This window comes from Oncorhynchus nerka, linkage group LG28, assembly GCF_034236695.1.
Source record: "Oncorhynchus nerka isolate Pitt River linkage group LG28, Oner_Uvic_2.0, whole genome shotgun sequence".
Lineage (NCBI taxonomy): Eukaryota > Metazoa > Chordata > Actinopteri > Salmoniformes > Salmonidae > Oncorhynchus > Oncorhynchus nerka.
Genome location: NC_088423.1, coordinates 11981875 through 12002109, shown reverse-complemented (window position 1 = coordinate 12002109; position 20235 = coordinate 11981875). Strand labels below are relative to the sequence as shown.

Here is a 20235-nt window from a genome sequence, read left to right as displayed (position 1 = left end):
CAGCAGGTTCCTCTTCACCTGGAGAGAGAGAACTGTCTTATAACACTGTAACAACATGATGGTGAACACGCTCAGCAGGTTCCTCTTCACCTGGAGAGAGAGAACTGTCTTATAACACTGTAACAACATGATGTAGTAGAACACATTCAGCAGTACCTTCACCTGGAGAGAGAGAACTGTCTTATAAACACTGTAACAACATGATGTGGTAGAACACGTTCAGCAGGTTCCTCTTCACCTGGAGAGAGAGAACTGTCTTATAACACTGTAATAACATGATGTGGTAGAACACGTTCAGCAGGTTCCTCTTCACCTGGAGAGAGAGAACAGTCTTATAACACTGTAACAACATGATGTGGTAGAACACGTTCAGCAGGTTTCTCTTCACCTGGAGAGAGAGAACTGTCTTATAACACTGTAACAGCATGATGTGGTAGAACACGTTCAGCAGGTTCCTCTTCACCTGGAGAGAGAACTGTCTTATAACACTGTAACAGCATGATGTGGTAGAACACATTCAGCAGGTTCCTCTTCACCTGGAGAGAGAGAACTGTCTTATAACACTGTAACAACATGATGTGGTAGAACACGTTCAGCAGGTTCCTCTTCACCTGGAGAGAGAGAACTGTCTTATAACACTGTAACAGCATGATGTGGTAGAACACGTTCAGCAGGTTCCTCTTCACCTGGAGAGAGAGAACTGTCTTATAACACTGTAACAGCATGATGTGTAGAACACATTCAGCAGGTTCCTCTTCACCTGGAGAGAGAGAACTGTCTTATAACACTGTAACAGCATGATGTGGTAGAACACATTCAGCAGGTTCCTCTTCACCTGGAGAGAGAACTGTCTTATAACACTGTAACAGCATGATGTGGTAGAAACGTTCAGCAGGTTCCTCTTCACCTGGAGAGAGAGAACTGTCTTATAACACTGTAACAACATGATGTGGTAGAACACATTCAGCAGGGTCCTCTTCACCTGGAGAGAGAGAACTGTCTTATAACACTGTAACAGCATGATGTGGTAGAACACGCTCAGCAGGTTCCTCTTCACCTGGAGAGAGAACTGTCTTATAACACTGTAACAGCATGATGTGGTAGAACACGTTCAGCAGGTTCCTCTTCACCTGGAGAGAGAGAACTGTCTTATAACACTGTAACAACATGATGTGGTAGAACACATTCAGCAGGTTCCTCTTTCACCTGGAGAGAGAGAACTGTCTTATAACACTGTAACAACATGATGTGGTAGAACACATTCAGCAGGTTCCTCTTCACCTGGAGAGAGAGAACTGTCTTATAACACTGTAACATCATGATGTGGTAGAACACGCTCAGCAGGTTCCTCTTCAGGAGAGAGAGAACTGTCTTATAACACTGTAATAACATGTTAGAAAAGTTCAGCAGGTCTTCACCTGGAGAGAGAGAACTGTCTTATAACACTGTAACATGATGTGGTAGAACACATTCAGCAGGTTCCTCTTCACCTGGAGAGAGAGAACTGTCTTATAACACTGTAACAACATGATGTGGTAGAACACGTTCAGCAGGTTCCTCTTCACCTGGAGAGAGAGAACTGTCTTATAACACTGTAACAGCATGATGTGGTAGAACACGTTCAGCAGGTTCCTCTTCACCTGGAGAGAGAGAACTGTCTTATAACACTGTAATAACATGATGTGGTAGAACACGTTCAGCAGGTTCCTCTTCACCTGGAGAGAGAGAACTGTCTTATAACACTGTAACAACATGATGTGGTAGAACACATTCAGCAGGTTCCTCTTCACCTGGAGAGAGAGAACTGTCTTATAACACTGTAACAACATGATGTGGTAGAACACGTTCAGCAGGTTCCTCTTCACCTGGAGAGAGAGAACTGTCTTATAACACTGTAACAGCATGATGTGGTAGAACACATTCAGCAGGGTCCTCTTCACCTGGAGAGAGAGAACTGTCTTATAACACTGTAACAGCATGATGTGGTAGAACACGTTCAGCAGGGTCCTCTTCACCTGGAGAGAGAGAACTATCTTACAACACTGTAACAGCATGATGTGGTAGAACACATTCAGCAGGTTTCTCTTCACCTGGAGAGAGAGAACTGTCTTATAACACTGTAACAACATGATGTGGTAGAACACGTTCAGCAGGTCCTCTGGAGAGAGAGAACTGTCTTATAACACTGTAACAACATGATGTGGTAGAACACGTTCAGCAGGGTCCTCTTCACCTGGAGAGAGAGAACTGTCTTATAACACTGTAACAGCATGATGTGGTAGAACACGTTCAGCAGGTTCCTCTTCACCTGGAGAGAGAGAACTGTCTTATAACACTGTAACAACATGATGTGGTAGAACACGTTCAGCAGGTTCCTCTTCACCTGGAGAGAGAGAACTGTCTTATAACACTGTAACAGCATGATGTGGTAGAACACATTCAGCAGGTTCCTCTTCACCTGGAGAGAACTGTCTTATAACACTGTAACAGCATGATGTGGTAGAACACGTTCAGCAGGTTCCTCTTCACCTGGAGAGAGAGAACTGTCTTATAACACTGTAACAACATGATGTGGTAGAACACGTTCAGCAGGTTCCTCTTCACCTGGAGAGAGAGAACTGTCTTATAACACTGTAACAACATGATGTGGTAGAACACATTCAGCAGGTTCCTCTTCACCTGGAGAGAGAGAACTGTCTTATAACACTGTAACAACATGATGTGGTAGAACACGTTCAGCAGGTTCCTCTTCACCTGGAGAGAGAACTGTCTTATAACACTGTAATAACATGATGTGGTAGAACACGTTCAGCAGGTTCCTCTTCACCTGGAGAGAGAGAACTGTCTTATAACACTGTAACAGCATGATGTGGTAGAACACATTCAGCAGGGTCCTCTTCACCTGGAGAGCTTGTCTTATAACACTGTAACAGCATGATGTGGTAGAACACGTTCAGCAGGTTCCTCTTCACCTGAGAGAGAGAACTGTCTTATAACACTGTAACAACATGATGTGGGTAGAACACGTTCAGCAGGTTCCTCTTCACCTGGAGAGAGAGAACTGTCTTATAACACTGTAACAACATGATGTGGTAGAACACATTCAGCAGGTTCCTCTTCACCTGGAGAGAGAGAACTGTCTTATAACACTGTAACAGCATGATGTGTAAATTGGAAACACTTATCTCCCTCACTAGCTTTAAACACCAACTGTCAGAGCATCTTACAGATTACTGCACCTGTACATAGCCCACCTATAATTTAGCCCAAACAACTACCTCTTTCCTAACTGTATTTAATTTATTTATTTATTTTGCTCCTTTGCACCCCATTATTTTTATTTCTACTTTGCACATTCTTCCATTGCAATACTACCATTCCAGTGTTTTACTTGCTATATTGTATTTACTTTGCCACCATGGCCTTTTTTGCCTTTACCTCCCTTCTCACCTAATTTGCTCACATTGTATATACTTGTTTTTTTACTGTATTATTGACTGTATGTTTGTTTTACTCCATGTGTAACTCTGTGTCGTTGTATGTGTCGAACTGCTTTGCTTTATCTTGGCCAGGTCGCAATTGTAAATGAGAACTTGTTCTCAACTTGCTTACCTGGTTAAATAAAGGTGAAATAAAATAAAATAAATAAATAAATAAATGTGGTAGAACACATTCAGCAGGGTCCTCTTCACCTGGAGAGAGAGAACTGTCTTATAACACTGTAACAGCATGATGTGGTAGAACACGTTCAGCAGGTTCCTCTTCACCTGGAGAGAGAGAACTGTCTTTTAACACTGTAACAACATGATGTGGTAGAACACATTCAGCAGGTTCCTCTTCACCTGGAGAGAGAGAACTGTCTTATAACACTGTAACAACATGATGTGGTAGAACACGTTCAGCAGGTTCCTCTTCACCTGGAGAGAACTGTCTTATAACACTGTAACAACATGATGTGGTAGAACACATTCAGCAGGGTCCTCTTCACCTGGAGAGAGAGAACTGTCTTATAACACTGTAACAGCATGATGTGGTAGAACACATTCAGCAGGTTCCTCTTCACCTGGAGAGAGAGAACTGTCTTATAACACTGTAACAGCATGATGTGGTAGAACACATTCAGCAGGTTCCTCTTCACCTGGAGAGAGAGAACTGTCTTATAACACTGTAATAACATGATGTGGTAGAACACATTCAGCAGGTTCCTCTTCACCTGGAGAGAGAGAACTGTCTTATAACACTGTAACAGCATGATGTGGTAGAACACATTCAGCAGGGTCCTCTTCACCTGGAGAGAGAGAACTGTCTTATAACATTGTAATAACATGATGTGGTAGAACACATTCAGTAGGTTCCTCTTCACCTGGAGAGAGAGAACTGTCTTATAACACTGTAACAACATGATGTGGTAGAACACATTCAGCAGGGTCCTCTTCACCTGGAGAGAGAGAAGTGTCTTATAACACTGTAACAGCATGATGTGGTAGAAGAACACATTCAGCAGGGTCCTCTTCACCTGGAGAGAGAGAACTGTCTTATAACACTGTAACAATATGATGTGGTAGAACACATTCAGCAGGTTCCTCTTCACCTGGAGAGAGAGAACTGTCTTATAACACTGTAACACTATGATGTGGTAGAACACGTTCAGCAGGTTCCTCTTCACCTGGAGAGAGAGAACTGTCTTATAACACTGTAACAACATGATGTGGTAGAACACATTCAGTAGGTTCCTCTTCACCTGGAGAGAGAGAACTGTCTTATAACACTGTAACAACATGATGTGGTAGAACACATTCAGCAGGGTCCTCTTCACCTGGAGAGAGAGAACTGTCTTATAACACTGTAACAGCATGATGTGGTAGAACACATTCAGCAGGGTCCTCTTCACCTGGAGAGAGAGAACTGTCTTATAACACTGTAACAATATGATGTGGTAGAACACATGCAGGTTCCTCTTCACCTGGAGAGAGAGAACTGTCTTATAACACTGTAACACTATGATGTGGTAGAACACGTTCAGCAGGTTCCTCTTCACCTGGAGAGAGAGAACTGTCTTATAACACTGTAACAACATGATGTGGTAGAACACATTCAGCAGGGTCCTTTTCACCTGGAGAGAGAGAACTGTCTTATAACACTGTAACAGCATGATGTGGTAGAACACGTTCAGCAGGTTCCTCTTCACCTGGAGAGAGAGAACTGTCTTATAACACTGTAACATCATGATGTGGTAGAACACATTCAGCAGGGTCCTCTTCACCTGGAGAGAGAGAACTGTCTTATAACACTGTAATAACATGATGTGGTAGAACACATTCAGCAGGTTCCTCTTCACCTGGAGAGAGAGAACTGTCTTATAACACTGTAACAACATGATGTGGTAGAACACAATCAGCAGGTTCCTCTTCACCTGGAGAGAGAGAACTGTCTTATAACACTGTAACAACATGATGTGGTAGAACACATTCAGCAGGTTCCTCTTCACCTGGAGAGAGAGAACTGTCTTATAACACTGTAACAGCATGATGTGGTAGAACACATTCAGCAGGTTCCTCTTCACCTGGAGAGAGAGAACTGTCTTATAACACTGTAACAGCATGATGTGGTAGAACACGTTCAGCAGGTTCCTCTTCACCTGGAGAGAGAGAACTGTCTTATAACACTGTAACAGCATGATGTGGTAGAACACGTTCAGCAGGTTCCTCTTCACCTGGAGAGAGAGAACTGTCTTATAACACTGTAACAGCATGATGTAGAGAAACGTTCAGCAGGTTCCTCTTCACCTGGAGAGAGAGAACTGTCTTATAACACTGTAACAACATGATGTGGTAGAACACATTCAGCAGGGTCCTCTTCACCTGGAGAGAGAGAACTGTCTTATAACACTGTAACAGCATGATGTGGTAGAACACGTTCAGCAGGTTCCTCTTCACCTGGAGAGAGAACTGTCTTATAACACTGTAACATCATGATGTGGTAGAACACATTCAGCAGGGTCCTCTTCACCTGGAGAGAGAACTGTCTTATAACACTGTAATAACATGATGTGGTAGAACACATTCAGCAGGTTCCTCTTCACCTGGAGAGAGAGAACTGTCTTATAACACTGTAACAACATGATGTGGTAGAACACATTCAGCAGGTTCCTCTTCACCTGGAGAGAGAGAACTGTCTTATAACACTGTAACAGATGATGTGGTAGAACACGTTCAGCAGGTCCTCTTCACCTGGAGAGAGAGAACTGTCTTATAACACTGTAACAGCATGATGTGGTAGAACACGTTCAGCAGGGTCCTCTTCACCTGGAGAGAGAGAACTGTCTTATAACACTGTAACAGCATGATGTGGTAGAACACATTCAGCAGGGTCCTCTTCACCTGGAGAGAGAGAACTGTCTTATAACACTGTAACAGCATGATGTGGTAGAACACGTTCAGCAGGTTCCTCTTCACCTGGAGAGAGAGAACTGTCTTATAACACTGTAACAACATGATGTGGTAGAACACGTTCAGCAGGTTCCTCTTCACCTGGAGAGAGAGAACTGTCTTATAACACTGTAACAACATGATGTGGTAGAACACATTCAGCAGGTTCCTCTTCACCTGGAGAGAGAGAACTGTCTTATAACACTGTAACAACATGATGTGGTAGAACACGTTCAGCAGGTTCCTCTTCACCTGGAGAGAGAGAACTGTCTTATAACACTGTAATAACATGATGTGGTAGAACACGTTCAGCAGGTTCCTCTTCACCTGGAGAGAGAGAACTGTCTTATAACACTGTAACAGCATGATGTGGTAGAACACATTCAGCAGGGTCCTCTTCACCTGGAGAGCGAGAACTGTCTTATAACACTGTAACAGCATGATGTGGTAGAACACGTTCAGCAGGTTCCTCTTCACCTGGAGAGAGAGAACTGTCTTATAACACTGTAACAACATGATGTGGTAGAACACGTTCAGCAGGTTCCTCTTCACCTGGAGAGAGAGAACTGTCTTATAACACTGTAACAACATGATGTGGTAGAACACATTCAGCAGGTTCCTCTTCACCTGGAGAGAGAGAACTGTCTTATAACACTGTAACAGCATGATGTGTAAATTGGAAACACTGTAAACACCATGATGATTACTGGTAGAACAGCAAACAACTTCTTTCCTAACTGTATTTAATTTATTTATTTATTTTGGTTATTTTTATTTCCTTTGCTTCTTCCACCTACCATTCCAGGTTTTACTTGCTATATTGTATTTACTTTGCCACCATGGCTGCCTTTACTTTCTCACCTAATTTGCACATTGTAATAACATGATGTATTATTGACTGTATGTTTGTTTTACTCCATTCAACTCTGTGTCGTTGTATCGAACTGCTTTGCTTTATCTTGGCCAGGTCGCAATTGTAAATGAGAACTTGTTCTCAACTTGCTTACCTGGTTAAATAAAGGTGAAATAAAAAAAATAAATAAATAAATAAATGTGGTAGAACACATTCAGCAGGGTCCTCTTCACCTGGAGAGAGAGAACTGTCTTATAACACTGTAACAGCATGATGTGGTAGAACACGTTCAGCAGGTTCCTCTTCACCTGGAGAGAGAGAACTGTCTTATAACACTGTAACAACATGATGTGGTAGAACACATTCAGCAGGTTCCTCTTCACCTGGAGAGAGAAACTGTCTTATAACACTGTAACAACATGATGTGGTAGAACACGTTCAGCAGGTTCCTCTTCACCTGGAGAGAGAACTGTCTTATAACACTGTAACAACATGATGTGGTAGAACACATTCAGCAGGTTCCTCTTCACCTGGAGAGAGAACTGTCTTATAACACTGTAACAGCATGATGTGGTAGAACACATTCAGCAGGTTCCTCTTCACCTGGAGAGAGAGAACTGTCTTATAACACTGTAACAGCATGATGTGGTAGAACACATTCAGCAGGTTCCTCTTCACCTGGAGAGAGAGAACTGTCTTATAACACTGTAATAACATGATGTGGTAGAACACATTCAGCAGGTTCCTCTTCACCTGGAGAGAGAACTGTCTTATAACACTGTAACAGCATGATGTGGTAGAACACATTCAGCAGGGTCCTCTTCACCTGGAGAGAGAGAACTGTCTTATAACATTGTAATAACATGATGTGGTAGAACACATTCAGTAGGTTCCTCTTCACCTGGAGAGAGAGAACTGTCTTATAACACTGTAACAACATGATGTGGTAGAACACATTCAGCAGGGTCCTCTTCACCTGGAGAGAGAGAACTGTCTTATAACACTGTAACAGCATGATGTGGTAGAACACATTCAGCAGGGTCCTCTTCACCTGGAGAGAGAGAACTGTCTTATAACACTGTAACAATATGATGTGGTAGAACACATTCAGCAGGTTCCTCTTCACCTGGAGAGAGAGAACTGTCTTATAACACTGTAACACTATGATGTGGTAGAACACGTTCAGCAGGTTCCTCTTCACCTGGAGAGAGAGAACTGTCTTATAACACTGTAACAACATGATGTGGTAGAACACATTCAGGTTCCTCTTCACCTGGAGAGAGAACTGTCTTATAACACTGTAACAACATGATGTGGTAGAACACATTCAGCAGGGTCCTCTTCACCTGGAGAGAGAGAACTGTCTTATAACACTGTAACAGCATGATGTGGTAGAACACATTCAGCAGGGTCCTCTTCACCTGGAGAGAGAGAACTGTCTTATAACACTGTAACAACATGATGTGGTAGAACACATTCAGCAGGTTCCTCTTCACCTGGAGAGAGAGAACTGTCTTATAACACTGTAACAACATGATGTGGTAGAACACGTTCAGCAGGTTCCTCTTCACCTGGAGAGAGAGAACTGTCTTATAACACTGTAACAACATGATGTGGTAGAACACATTCAGCAGGGTCCTCTTCACCTGGAGAGAGAAACTGTCTTATAACACTGTAACAGCATGATGTGGTAGAACACGTTCAGCAGGTTCCTCTTCACCTGGAGAGAGAGAACTGTCTTATAACACTGTAACATCATGATGTGGTAGAACACATTCAGCAGGTCCTCTTCACCTGGAGAGAGAGAACTGTCTTATAACACTGTAATAACATGATGTGGTAGAACACATTCAGCAGGTTCCTCTTCACCTGGAGAGAGAACTGTCTTATAACACTGTAACAACATGATGTGGTAGAACACATTCAGCAGGTTCCTCTTCACCTGGAGAGAGAACTGTCTTATAACACTGTAACAACATGATGTGGTAGAACACATTCAGCAGGTTCCTCTTCACCTGGAGAGAGAGAACTGTCTTATAACACTGTAACAGCATGATGTGGTAGAACACATTCAGCAGGTTCCTCTTCACCTGGAGAGAGAGAACTGTCTTATAACACTGTAACAGCATGATGTGGTAGAACACGTTCAGCAGGTTCCTCTTCACCTGGAGAGAGAGAACTGTCTTATAACACTGTAACAGCATGATGTGGTAGAACACGTTCAGCAGGTTCCTCTTCACCTGGAGAGAGAGAACTGTCTTATAACACTGTAACAGCATGATGTGGTAGAAAACGTTCAGCAGGTTCCTCTTCACCTGGAGAGAGAGAACTGTCTTATAACACTGTAACAACATGATGTGGTAGAACACATTCAGCAGGGTCCTCTTCACCTGGAGAGAGAGAACTGTCTTATAACACTGTAACAGCATGATGTGGTAGAACACATTCAGCAGGTTCCTCTTCACCTGGAGAGAGAGAACTGTCTTATAACACTGTAACATCATGATGTGGTAGAACACATTCAGCAGGGTCCTCTTCACCTGGAGAGAGAGAACTGTCTTATAACACTGTAATAACATGATGTGGTAGAACACATTCAGCAGGTTCCTCTTCACCTGGAGAGAGAGAACTGTCTTATAACACTGTAACAACATGATGTGGTAGAACACATTCAGCAGGTTCCTCTTCACCTGGAGAGAGAGAACTGTCTTATAACACTGTAACAACATGATGTGGTAGAACACATTCAGCAGGTTCCTCTTCACCTGGAGAGAGAGAACTGTCTTATAACACTGTAACAGCATGATGTGGTAGAACACATTCAGCAGGTTCCTCTTCACCTGGAGAGAGAGAACTGTCTTATAACACTGTAACAGCATGATGTGGTAGAACACATTCAGCAGGTTCCTCTTCACCTGGAGAGAACTGTCTTATAACACTGTAACAGCATGATGTGGTAGAACACATTCAGCAGGTTCCTCTTCACCTGGAGAGAGAGAACTGTCTTATAACACTGTAACAGCATGATGTGGTAGAACACGTTCAGCAGGTTCCTCTTCACCTGGAGAGAGAGAACTGTCTTATAACACTGTAACAACATGATGTGGTAGAACACATTCAGCAGGTTCCTCTTCACCTGGAGAGAGAGAACTGTCTTATAACACTGTAACAGCATGATGTGGTAGAACACGTTCAGCAGGTTCCTCTTCACCTGGAGAGAGAGAACTGTCTTATAACACTGTAATAACATGATGTGGTAGAACACATTCAGCAGGTTCCTCTTCACCTGGAGAGAGAGAACTGTCTTATAACACTGTAACAACATGATGTGGTAGAACACATTCAGCAGGTTCCTCTTCACCTGGAGAGAGAGAACTGTCTTATAACACTGTAACAACATGATGTGGTAGAACACGTTCAGCAGGTTCCTCTTCACCTGGAGAGAGAGAACTGTCTTATAACACTGTAACAGCATGATGTGGTAGAACACATTCAGCAGGTTCCTCTTCACCTGGAGAGAGAGAACTGTCTTATAACACTGTAACAGCATGATGTGGTAGAACACATTCAGCAGGTTCCTCTTCACCTGGAGAGAGAGAACTGTCTTATAACACTGTAATAACATGATGTGGTAGAACACATTCAGTAGGTTCCTCTTCACCTGGAGAGAGAGAACTGTCTTATAACACTGTAACAACATGATGTGGTAGAACACATTCAGCAGGGTCCTCTTCACCTGGAGAGAGAACTGTCTTATAACACTGTAACAGCATGATGTGGTAGAACACATTCAGCAGGTTCCTCTTCACCTGGAGAGAGAGAACTGTCTTATAACACTGTAACTTGATGTGGTAGAACACATTCAGCAGGTTCCTCTTCACCTGGAGAGAGAGAACTATAACACTGTAACATGATGTGGTAGAACACGTTCAGCAGGTTCCTCTTCACCTGGAGAGAGAGAACTGTCTTATAACACTGTAACAACATGATGTGGTAGAACACATTCAGCAGGTTCCTCTTCACCTGGAGAGAGAGAACTGTCTTATAACACTGTAACAGCATGATGTGGTAGAACACGTTCAGCAGGTTCCTCTTCACCTGGAGAGAGAACTGTCTTATAACACTGTAACAGCATGATGTGGTAGAACACATTCAGCAGGGTCCTCTTCACCTGGAGAGAGAGAACTGTCTTATAACACTGTAACAACATGATGTGGTAGAACACATTCAGCAGGTTCCTCTTCACCTGGAGAGAGAGAACTGTCTTATAACACTGTAACAGCATGATGTGGTAGAACACATTCAGCAGGTTCCTCTTCACCTGGAGAGAGAAACTGTCTTATAACACTGTAACAACATGATGTGGTAGAACACATTCAGCAGGTTCCTCTTCACCTGGAGAGAGAGAACTGTCTTATAACACTGTAACAACATGATGTGGTAGAACACGTTCAGCAGGTTCCTCTTCACCTGGAGAGAGAGAACTGTCTTATAACACTGTAACAACATGATGTTTCCTCTTCACCTGGAGAGAGAGAACTGTCTTATAACACTGTAACAGCATGATGTGGTAGAACACATTCAGCAGGTTCCTCTTCACCTGGAGAGAGAACTGTCTTATAACACTGTAACATACATGATGTGGTAGAACACATTCAGCAGGTTCCTCTTCACCTGGAGAGAGAGAACTGTCTTATAACACTGTAACAACATGATGTGGTAGAACACATTCAGCAGGTTCCTCTTCACCTGGAGAGAGAGAACTGTCTTATAACACTGTAACAACATGATGTGGTAGAACACATTCAGCAGGTTCCTCTTCACCTGGAGAGAGAGAACTGTCTTATAACACTGTAACAGCATGATGTGGTAGAACACATTCAGCAGGGTCCTCTTCACCTGGAGAGAGAGAACTGTCTTATAACACTGTAACAGCATGATGTGGTAGAACACATTCAGCAGGTTCCTCTTCACCTGGAGAGAGAGAAATGTCTTATAACACTGTAATAACATGATGTGGTAGAACACGTTCAGCAGGTTCCTCTTCACCTGGAGAGAGAGAACTGTCTTATAACACTGTAACAACATGATGTGGTAGAACACATTCAGCAGGTTCCTCTTCACCTGGAGAGAGAGAACTGTCTTATAACACTGTAACAACATGATGTGGTAGAACACGTTCAGCAGGTTCCTCTTCACCTGGAGAGAGAGAACTGTCTTATAACACTGTAACAACATGATGTGGTAGAACACATTCAGCAGGGTCCTCTTCACCTGGAGAGAGAGAACTGTCTTATAACACTGTAACAGCATGATGTGGTAGAACACATTCAGCAGGTTCCTCTTCACCTGGAGAGAGAGAACTGTCTTATAACACTGTAACAGCATGATGTGGTAGAACACATTCAGCAGGTTCCTCTTCACCTGGAGAGAGAGAGAACTGTCTTATAACACTGTAATAACATGATGTGGTAGAACACATTCAGCAGGTTCCTCTTCACCTGGAGAGAGAGAACTGTCTTATAACACTGTAACAGCATGATGTGGTAGAACACATTCAGCAGGGTCCTCTTCACCTGGAGAGAGAGAACTGTCTTATAACACTGTAACAACATGATGTGGTAGAACACATTCAGCAGGTTCCTCTTCACCTGGAGAGAGAGAACTGTCTTATAACACTGTAACAACATGATGTGGTAGAACACATTCAGCAGGTCCTCTTCACCTGGAGAGAGAACTGTCTTATAACACTGTAACAGCATGATGTGGTAGAACACGTTCAGCAGGTTCCTCTTCACCTGGAGAGAGAGAACTGTCTTATAACACTGTAACAGCATGATGTGGTAGAACACATTCAGCAGGTTCCTCTTCACCTGGAGAGAGAGAACTGTCTTATAACACTGTAACAACATGATGTGGTAGAACACATTCAGCAGGTTCCTCTTCACCTGGAGAGAGAGAACTGTCTTATAACACTGTAACAACATGATGTGGTAGAACACATTCAGCAGGTTCCTCTTCACCTGGAGAGAGAGAACTGTCTTATAACACTGTAACAGCATGATGTGGTAGAACACATTCAGCAGGTTCCTCTTCACCTGGAGAGAGAGAACTGTCTTATAACACTGTAACAACATGATGTGGTAGAACACATTCAGCAGGTTCCTCTTCACCTGGAGAGAGAGAACTGTCTTATAACACTGTAACAGCATGATGTGGTAGAACACGTTCAGCAGGTTCCTCTTCACCTGGAGAGAGAGAACTGTCTTATAACACTGTAACAACATGATGTGGTAGAACACGTTCAGCAGGTTCCTCTTCACCTGGAGAGAGAGAACTGTCTTATAACACTGTAACAGCATGATGTGGTAGAACACATTCAGCAGGTTCCTCTTCACCTGGAGAGAGAACTGTCTTATAACACTGTAACAACATGATGTGGTAGAACACATTCAGCAGGTTCCTCTTCACCTGGAGAGAGAGAACTGTCTTATAACACTGTAACAACATGATGTGGTAGAACACGTTCAGCAGGTTCCTCTTCACCTGGAGAGAGAGAACTGTCTTATAACACTGTAACAGCATGATGTGGTAGAACACATTCAGCAGGGTCCTCTTCACCTGGAGAGAGAGAACTGTCTTATAACACTGTAACAACATGATGTGGTAGAACACGTTCAGCAGGTTCCTCTTCACCTGGAGAGAGAGAACTGTCTTATAACACTGTAACAACATGATGTGGTAGAACACGTTCAGCAGGTTCCTCTTCACCTGGAGAGAGAGAACTGTCTTATAACACTGTAACAGCATGATGTGGTAGAACACATTCAGCAGGTTCCTCTTCACCTGGAGAGAGAGAACTGTCTTATAACACTGTAACAGCATGATGTGGTAGAACACATTCAGCAGGTTCCTCTTCACCTGGAGAGAGAGAACTGTCTTATAACACTGTAACAACATGATGTGGTAGAACACATTCAGCAGGTTCCTCTTCACCTGGAGAGAGAGAACTGTCTTATAACACTGTAACAGCATGATGTGAAGAACACATTCAGCAGGTTCCTCTTCACCTGGAGAGAGAGAACTGTCTTATAACACTGTAACAGCATGATGTGGTAGAACACATTCAGCAGGTTCCTCTTCACCTGGAGAGAGAGAACTGTCTTATAACACTGTAACATGATGTGGTAGAACACATTCAGCAGGTTCCTCTTCACCTGGAGAGAGAGAACTGTCTTATAACACTGTAACAGCATGATGTGGTAGAACACATTCAGCAGGGTCCTCTTCACCTGGAGAGAGAGAACTGTCTTATAACACTGTAATAACATGATGTGGTAGAACACATTCAGCAGGTTCCTCTTCACCTGGAGAGAGAGAACTGTCTTATAACACTGTAACAACATGATGTGGTAGAACACATTCAGCAGGTTCCTCTTCACCTGGAGAGAGAGAACTGTCTTATAACACTGTAACAGCATGATGTGGTAGAACACGTTCAGCAGGTTCCTCTTCACCTGGAGAGAGAGAACTGTCTTATAACACTGTAACAGCATGATGTGGTAGAACACATTCAGCAGGTTCCTCTTCACCTGGAGAGAGAGAACTGTCTTATAACACTGTAACAGCATGATGTGGTAGAACACATTCAGCAGGGTCCTCTTCACCTGGAGAGAGAGAACTGTCTTATAACACTGTAACAACATGATGTGGTAGAACACATTCAGCAGGTTCCTCTTCACCTGGAGAGAGAGAACTGTCTTATAACACTGTAACAACATGATGTGGTAGAACACATTCAGCAGGTTCCTCTTCACCTGGAGAGAGAGAACTGTCTTATAACACTGTAACAGCATGATGTGGTAGAACACGTTCAGCAGGTTCCTCTTCACCTGGAGAGAGAGAACTGTCTTATAACACTGTAACAGCATGATGTGGTAGAACACATTCAGCAGGTCCTCTTCACCTGGAGAGAGAACTGTCTTATAACACTGTAACAGCATGATGTGGTAGAACACATTCAGCAGGTTCCTCTTCACCTGGAGAGAGAGAACTGTCTTATAACACTGTAACAGCATGATGTGGTAGAACACATTCAGCAGGTTCCTCTTCACCTGGAGAGAGAGAACTGTCTTATAACACTGTAACAACATGATGTGGTAGAACACATTCAGCAGGTTCCTCTTCACCTGGAGAGAGAGAACTGTCTTATAACACTGTAACAGCATGATGTGGTAGAACACATTCAGCAGGTTCCTCTTCACCTGGAGAGAGAGAACTGTCTTATAACACTGTAACAACATGATGTGGTAGAACACATTCAGCAGGTTCCTCTTCACCTGGAGAAGAGAACTGTCTTATAACACTGTAACAACATGATGTGGTAGAACACATTCAGCAGGTTCCTCTTCACCTGGAGAGAGAGAACTGTCTTATAACACTGTAACAGCATGATGTGGTAGAACACATTCAGCAGGTTCCTCTTCACCTGGAGAGAGAGAACTGTCTTATAACACTGTAACAGCATGATGTGGTAGAACACATTCAGCAGGTTCCTCTTCACCTGGAGAGAGAGAACTGTCTTATAACACTGTAACAACATGATGTGGTAGAACACATTCAGCAGGTTCCTCTTCACCTGGAGAGAGAGAACTGTCTTATAACACTGTAACAGCATGATGTGGTAGAACACATTCAGCAGGTTCCTCTTCACCTGGAGAGAGAGAACTGTCTTATAACACTGTAACAGCATGATGTGGTAGAACACATTCAGCAGGTTCCTCTTCACCTGGAGAGAGAGAACTGTCTTATAACACTGTAACAACATGATGTGGTAGAACACATTCAGCAGGTTCCTCTTCACCTGGAGAGAGAGAACTGTCTTATAACACTGTAACAGCATGATGTGGTAGAACACATTCAGCAGGTTCCTCTTCACCTGGAGAGAGAGAACTGTCTTATAACACTGTAACAACATGATGTGGTAGAACACATTCAGCAGGTTCCTCTTCACCTGGAGAGAGAGAACTGTCTTATAACACTGTAACAGCATGATGTGGTAGAACACATTCAGCAGGTTCCTCTTCACCTGGAGAGAGAGAACTGTCTTATAACACTGTAACAGCATGATGTGGTAGAACACATTCAGCAGGTTCCTCTTCACCTGGAGAGAGAGAAATGTCTTATAACACTGTAACAACATGATGTGGTAGAACACGTTCAGCAGGTTCCTCTTCACCTGGAGAGAGAGAACTGTCTTATAACACTGTAACAGCATGATGTGGTAGAACACATTCAGCAGGGTCCTCTTCACCTGGAGAGAGAACTGTCTTATAACACTGTAACAACATGATGTGGTAGAACACATTCAGCAGGTTCCTCTTCACCTGGAGAGAGAGAACTGTCTTATAACACTGTAACAACATGATGTGGTAGAACACATTCAGCAGGTTCCTCTTCACCTGGAGAGAGAGAACTGTCTTATAACACTGTAACAGCATGATGTGGTAGAACACATTCAGCAGGTTCCTCTTCACCTGGAGAGAGAGAACTGTCTTATAACACTGTAACAGCATGATGTGGTAGAACACATTCAGCAGGTTCCTCTTCACCTGGAGAGAGAGAACTGTCTTATAACACTGTAACAACATGATGTGGTAGAACACATTCAGCAGGTTCCTCTTCACCTGGAGAGAACTGTCTTATAACACTGTAACAGCATGATGTGGTAGAACACATTCAGCAGGTTCCTCTTCACCTGGAGAGAGAGAACTGTCTTATAACACTGTAACAGCATGATGTGGTAGAACACATTCAGCAGGTTCCTCTTCACCTGGAGAGAGAGAACTGTCTTATAACACTGTAACAACATGATGTGGTAGAACACATTCAGCAGGTTCCTCTTCACCTGGAGAGAGAGAACTGTCTTATAACACTGTAACAGCATGATGTGGTAGAACACATTCAGCAGGTTCCTCTTCACCTGGAGAGAGAGAACTGTCTTATAACACTGTAACAACATGATGTGGTAGAACACATTCAGCAGGTTCCTCTTCACCTGGAGAGAGAACTGTCTTATAACACTGTAACAACATGATGTGGTAGAACACATTCAGCAGGGTCCTCTTCACCTGGAGAGAGAGAACTGTCTTATAACACTGTAACAGCATGATGTGGTAGAACACGTTCAGCAGGTTCCTCTTCACCTGGAGAGAGAGAACTGTCTTATAACACTGTAATAACATGATGTGGTAGAACACATTCAGCAGGTTCCTCTTCACCTGGAGAGAGAGAACTGTCTTATAACACTGTAACAGCATGATGTGGTAGAACACATTCAGCAGGGTCCTCTTCACCTGGAGAGAGAGAACTGTCTTATAACACTGTAATAACATGATGTGGTAGAACACATTCAGCAGGTTCCTCTTCACCTGGAGAGAGAGAACTGTCTTATAACACTGTAACAACATGATGTGGTAGAACACATTCAGCAGGGTCCTCTTCACCTGGAGAGAGAGAACTGTCTTATAACACTGTAACAGCATGATGTGGTAGAACACATTCAGCAGGTTCCTCTTCACCTGGAGAGAGAGAACTGTCTTATAACACTGTAACAGCATGATGTGGTAGAACACATTCAGCAGGTTCCTCTTCACCTGGAGAGAGAGAACTGTCTTATAACACTGTAACAACATGATGTGGTAGAACACATTCAGCAGGTTCCTCTTCACCTGGAGAGAGAACTGTCTTATAACACTGTAACAGCATGATGTGGTAGAACACATTCAGCAGGTCCTCTTCACCTGGAGAGAGAGAACTGTCTTATAACACTGTAACAGCATGATGTGGTAGAACACATTCAGCAGGTTCCTCTTCACCTGGAGAGAGAGAACTGTCTTATAACACTGTAACAACATGATGTGGTAGAACACATTCAGCAGGTTCCTCTTCACCTGGAGAGAGAGAACTGTCTTATAACACTGTAACAGCATGATGTGGTAGAACACGTTCAGCAGGTTCCTCTTCACCTGGAGAGAGAGAACTGTCTTATAACACTGTAACAACATGATGTGGTAGAACACGTTCAGCAGGTTCCTCTTCACCTGGAGAGAGAGAACTGTCTTATAACACTGTAACAGCATGATGTGGTAGAACACGTTCAGCAGGTTCCTCTTCACCTGGAGAGAGAGAACTGTCTTATAACACTGTAACGACATGATGTGGTAGAACACATTCAGCAGGGTCCTCTTCACCTGGAGAGAGAGAACTGTCTTATAACACTGTAACAACATGATGTGGTAGAACACGTTCAGTTCCTCTTCACCTGGAGAGAGAGAACTGTCTTATAACACTGTAACAGCATGATGGTAGAACACATTCAGCAGGTTCCTCTTCACCTGGAGAGAGAGAACTGTCTTATAACACTGTAACAGCATGATGTGGTAGAACACATTCAGCAGGTTCCTCTTCACCTGGAGAGAGAAACTGTCTTATAACACTGTAACAACATGATGTGGTAGAACACATTCAGCAGGTTCCTCTTCACCTGGAGAGAGAGAACTGTCTTATAACACTGTAACAGCATGATGTGGTAGAACACATTCAGCAGGGTCCTCTTCACCTGGAGAGAGAGAACTGTCTTATAACACTGTAACAACATGATGTGGTAGAACACATTCAGCAGGTTCCTCTTCACCTGGAGAGAGAGAACTGTCTTATAACACTGTAACAACATGATGTGGTAGAACACATTCAGCAGGTCCTCTTCACCTGGAGAGAGAGAACTGTCTTATAACACTGTAACAGCATGATGTGGTAGAACACATTCAGCAGGTTCCTCTTCACCTGGAGAGAGAGAACTGTCTTATAACACTGTAACAGCATGATGTGGTAGAACACATTCAGCAGGTTCCTCTTCACCTGGAGAGAGAAACTGTCTTATAACACTGTAACAACATGATGTGGTAGAACACATTCAGCAGGTTCCTCTTCACCTGGAGAGAGAGAACTGTCTTATAACACTGTAACAGCATGATGTGGTAGAACACATTCAGCAGGTTCCTCTTCACCTGGAGAGAGAACTGTCTTATAACACTGTAACAACATGATGTGGTAGAACACATTCAGCAGGTTCCTCTTCACCTGGAGAGAGAGAACTGTCTTATAACACTGTAACAGCATGATGTGGTAGAACACATTCAGCAGGTTTCTCTTCACCTGGAGAGAGAGAACTGTCTTATAACACTGTAACAACATGATGTGGTAGAACACGTTCAGCAGGGTCCTCTTCACCTGGAGAGAGAGAACTGTCTTATAACACTGTAACAGCATGATGTGGTAGAACACGTTCAGCAGGTTCCTCTTCACCTGGAGAGAGAGAACTGTCTTATAACACTGTAACAACATGATGTGGTAGAACACATTCAGCAGGTTCCTCTTCACCTGGAGAGAGAGAACTGTCTTATAACACTGTAACAGCATGATGTGGTAGAACACGTTCAGCAGGTTCCTCTTCACCTGGAGAGAGAGAACTGTCTTATAACACTGTAATAACATGATGTGGTAGAACACGTTCAGCAGGTTCCTCTTCACCTGGAGAGAGAGAACTGTCTTATAACACTGTAACAGCATGATGTGGTAGAACACATTCAGCAGGGTCCTCTTCACCTGGAGAGAGAGAACTGTCTTATAACACTGTAACAACATGATGTGGTAGAACACGTTCAGCAGGTTCCTCTTCACCTGGAGAGAGAGAACTGTCTTATAACACTGTAACAACATGATGTGGTAGAACACATTCAGCAGGTTCCTCTTCACCTGGAGAGAGAGAACTGTCTTATAACACTGTAACAGCATGATGTGGTAGAACACATTCAGCAGGTTCCTCTTCACCTGGAGAGAGAGAACTGTCTTATAACACTGTAACAGCATGATGTGGTAGAACACATTCAGCAG

At 43.2% G+C, this 20235-nt stretch overlaps 1 protein-coding gene across 1 annotated transcript in view; it reads right to left on the bottom strand.

The window, feature by feature from the left end:
- LOC115119630 (kinesin-like protein KIF19) overlaps window positions 1-20235 on the bottom strand; it is an 86477-nt gene that overhangs the window by 940 nt on the left and 65302 nt on the right. The gene's annotated exons all lie outside the window — the stretch shown is intronic.